Source organism: Aplysia californica, unplaced genomic scaffold, assembly GCF_000002075.1.
Source record: "Aplysia californica isolate F4 #8 unplaced genomic scaffold, AplCal3.0 scaffold00514, whole genome shotgun sequence".
Classification (NCBI taxonomy): domain Eukaryota; kingdom Metazoa; phylum Mollusca; class Gastropoda; order Aplysiida; family Aplysiidae; genus Aplysia; species Aplysia californica.
The window spans coordinates 522,941-527,879 of record NW_004797784.1 but is presented as its reverse complement, the minus strand read 5'-3'; positions in this window follow the sequence as shown (position 1 = coordinate 527,879).

The following is a 4,939-nucleotide window of genomic DNA, read 5'->3' as shown; positions in this document are numbered from 1 at the left end:
ATTTGAGTGCATGAGTGGTCTTATCTCGGATTCCATGAAAAGTGGACATACGACACTTGTACTCCGGGCCGACGATAAGTGAGAAGCAGCGTGGTGAAATCAGGCGCTCGTCAAAATAATGAAATAGAAAATATCAGCATTTTTTCCGCCAGTTTGACAATTTCTATCAAATTCTTGTTTTTTGGCTCAACATCTTTTATGTCCATTTGAAAAGACATTTTTGTATAAATTTTCTTGAAACACCTTGATTAAAGGCACACAAAATGTACATTTTCAGTTTCAAAGGTGTCTCAAGCTATGGAAATCACCTAACTTCAGCTGGCATTTTCTTGATTACTTTGTCTCCTCTTTCAATTGCAAATATCTCAACTTCTAATACTTCTATTCAAGAATGATGAGTATTTTTTAAATCAAATGATAGAAAAAATTGACGAGCGTCTGATTCCACCACGTCGTCGTGACACATATGTATTTTTAAGTTTATAAGACCCACGCCTATATGAACAAATTTGACTGCCATGCTGTTCACAAAGGAAGGGAAATAATAATTACTTGATTAGGTAGACAATACTTTCAAATACATATTATGCACCCATCATCTGAAAAAGGAACACATGCAAAAAAGGTAATAGGGTTGGTAAATTTTAAAAAGAAAAAGAGCGCAGCAAATGTAGATGGTTGATTAACGAAAACCCAAAAACAGCTACTGGAGACGGTCTGGCTGGGGGGAAAAAACACAGCTGGTGGAGATGGTTGATTGAAAAAAACAACAACTCCATTGCTAATATAATATGGAAACATTTGGTATTAACAGAAAAAACACACACAAAAAAAACAGCTGGTGAAGATGGTTGGTAAAAAAAAGAAGGAAGGAAATTTTTCCTAAAAAAACAAAAAAATCTAGTGGGGTCCCTGGTAATACTGCACCATTTCTGGCTCGAAGAGTTTACTGAAGGTTCCACTTTTCCTTTATCAGTATTAGGCTAGGGACATGGTGACACGGACAGGGACAGTCAGTTGCTGTCACAGCAACACATCAAAAAGCATGCATGCCAAAACCGCTCATGATTTCTTTTAAAACACACCAACCCGGCTATGTTGAACACGGACAGGCACAGACAGCAACAGCCAGGAAAATTCGAAAAGTGCCTGCACTACTTCTCCCGTCTGTCTGTTTCAAGGGAGTTAAATAAAGATACGATCACAGTGATTGTTCTTGTCAAGATGGAGGATTTTGATGAAGAGAAACTGATCATTGCGGTGCAAGAAAGGCCAGCAATTTATGACAAGAGAGAAAAACATCACGCTAATCGTGATTATATATTGAAGCAAAATGAGAGCCTTAATCGTGTTGCGATTGTCCTAGTATTTAAGTGGCAGGATAGAATTAAAAATTAAGAGCTGTGGGAAATGACAGGACAAAAGAATATAGAAGTAGAAATAGGACTAAAAATTAAAAAGTGGCGATGCGGAAACCTCACAAGACAGTTGCTGCAGTGGAACCCACAGGGAGCACAAGGCAGGCGGTAGGCCACGGGAATCATGGAGGAGATGTGTGGAAAGGGACATAAGAGAGATGAAGCTCACTTGGAATGAGCTAGGAAGGATGGCCAAGGACAGATAAATGGAAGGAGCCTGTAGGTGGCCTTTTCCATGCCAGGGGTGAAAGGCAATGATGATGATGATGTAATCGTGTCGCAAAAAATACAGTTCAGCAGCAAGAAAACAAGTACAGGACCTGATTTTCGTGTAAGAACAGATTTTAAAAACCATAGGCAAATCAAGTTCCAAATTCGCAACTTACAACAGCAGACATTTCTACAAAATAACTTACTGACAGAGGGCCCACTAAAATTACCCTAGAGGCAAATCCAAAAGCAAAAGTACTGTAATAGCGTGTTATAGTTGAACATTTGGTCTAATAATTTACGCACCTAAAATGCACTTTTACCAAAAAACTACTTGTAAAGTCTCTTGCAGCCTGTTTGAATGTGACCACATTTCCCTGTGTCTGTCCGTCCCTGTGCGACAACAAGTAGCTGTCCCTGTCTGTCCGTGTCACCATGTTCGTACCCTTAGTACGAGCAAAAGAGAAAAAAAAAGGAACCCCCAAAAAACCCCCCACCAACAAAAAAATCACACACAAGCAGTAGGCCTATGTAATGGTGCAAAAAACAAAAACACCAAAGATGTAAGAAATTAAAGTGACACTGTCTTTATTGTCAATCCTTGTATAGTATTTATTAAAACCAAAGCTAGTACTTGTAGACTACACTTCATTCTATCACTAAAAATAAAAGCATTATGGTTCAGAAAAAAACTTACAAAATTATAGAGTTCAATGGCAAGTAAAAGAACAAAGGAACATTCAGGGATCTATACAGGGGAAAATATGGACAGCAAATAGATAGAGATGGCATGAGAGGAGAGAGAAAGTATCACAAGAATCTGAGAGAGAAATAAAATCAAAGGGAGAGACGAAAGTGACTAGGGTGTCGTCACCTCCAAGAACAAAGATGTCGACAAACATAATGCAAATTTCAAATGCCCCACAAATGGCCAAGTTCTGATTTATTGTTAGTGTAAGAGATAGCGTAAGACACAGCGCTTTAAGATTAGATCTATACGAATAACGCCAAAGATGCCAAAACTTAAATGAGCACCCGATGATTCAACTCTGTCATTACACATAAGTCTATGATATTGTGTTCTAGGAATTTTCACCCAGCACACAAATTAAAAACAAAAGCGAAGAACAAACAAATTGCACATTGCCTGTTCAAAGTTGGAATGAAAAAAACCCCCAACCCACTACAAGATAGATTGATTAACACGTTCTATCCTGTTTTTTCGAGACAAGTTTTTTTTTTCTCAAATCCAACACTATAAACAGACCTATACACAGGAAACAATTGTAGCATGCAGATCTATTTCTTCAGAATAAATTCACAAACAGCATTAGGTTGGCAAGAGGCCACACTTATACTGTGGGCAAAAACTGATTATAAAATACTGTAGTGCTGCAAGAACAGTAGTAGAAATAGCAATATACATAAGCAGAAAAGAAAAAAACCCCACCAAGACCACAGCAAAACAAAAAATTATCGTCAAATCTTCCCAATTGAAACAGCTCAGAAAGGCAGACAGAGTCAAGCAAGAACCACTTCCCAACAAAAAGGTGAGATAAATAATAACAAAATCTGCAACCAGGGATATCATATTGTTATATATTATTATCACACATTGGCTGGACCAAAGTCCACAAAAGACTGTTGGGAGCATAGTGTTTAATAAATCAAAGAGAGTACACAAGTGAAAAGAAAAACAAATAAGCTTAAACAAAAAGGCATGCATAGAAAATTAACACATTTCAAAATGAGATTCTGGTGTGAAAGAAAGCAGGAACAATAACAAAAGCAGCCATACTTTACATAAATATGAAATCTCTACATTCCTTTCCAACTAATATTAGGAGATCCTCAAATCTACAACATACCAGCGACTACAGCTTGTTAAATTTCGTCTGACAATAATCTAAACAGAACCAACAAGTACATGAGCTATTTTCATGATATAGTATAGAGCAGTTCCATGTTCAGTTTACAATACAACAAATTGTCCTTTCTGAAACTAAAAAAAATTTTTAAAAAATTTTTAAAATTTAAAAAATACAAGTCACATTTGAAATGCTCTAACTAAACAGACCAAAACAAAGATTGCAAAGACCAATTCTCTTTTAGTTTTAGTAGAGGTTTTACAGCGCTCACAACTGCATAAGGTCATATGAGCATGTCCTTACGCAGGGAATCACGCTTACTCTGCTCACCTCTCTAGCTTCAACAGAACAAAGTCTGTTTCGAATATCAAGGCACCCCGGAAAGAGCGGGTCACAAGAGTGTGACAAAAATACAAAAGAAGTAGAGGGAAAAAGACCAGAGTAAGGATTGGGAAAGAAAAAGGAGCAGTTCCCTAGTTATGAGCATGACATTGTTGAATCAGCCCATTTACAATTCTATTGTGCATAAGAACAAGTTTTGGGAATGGCCTAAAGACACTTCAGTCAGTGGCACTGGGGGGGGGGGGGGGGGGGGGGGGGGGGGGGGGTAGACTAATTCAAAGACGGTACAGAACTGATAAAAATTATGACAGTTGAGAATGTCTGAGAACACCGGTTTATGTGGAAGAATCTTGCAGTTTATTTAGGGAATGTCTACAATAAGTTATAATTTACATACCGGGTATCCAAACAAATTTTCTAACTTCAACATTTTCCACGTATTCAACTTATGGCACTTAAAAATATCTCAAACTAAACCCAGAAAAAACAGCAAAACTAGTTTAAAATGTTGCAGACCTTTGTGCCATTTGGAAAACATGAATGAACTATTATGTCTGATTACAGAACCAGTGGAAGCATGATGTTATCTTAGTACACGGCCCAGTGGAAACATGATGTTATCTTAGTACACAACCCAGTGGAAACATGATGTTATCTTAGTACACAACCCAGTGGAAACATGATGTTATCTTAGTACACGACCCAGTGGAAGTATGATGTTATCTTAGTACACGACCCAGTGGAAACATGATGTTATCTTAGTACACGGCCCAGTGGAAACATGATGTTATCTTAGTACACGACCCAGTGGAAGTATGATGTTATCTTAGTACACGACCCAGTGGAAACATGATGTTATCTTAGTACACGACCCAGTGGAAACATGATGTTATCTTAGTACACGACCCAGTGGAAACATGAAGGCATCTTACTAGATGGAATGATGGAAGCTTACTTGTAGATAGCTGACAATACAAGGGAAAAAAGAGAAAGAAACCTCCACCCCTCAGACAGTTTGTCCTTTTAAAAATATTTCTTCAAGGTATAAGCGGACAACAAAACCACACTACGATTCATTTACAGGAGATCAATTAAAAACTA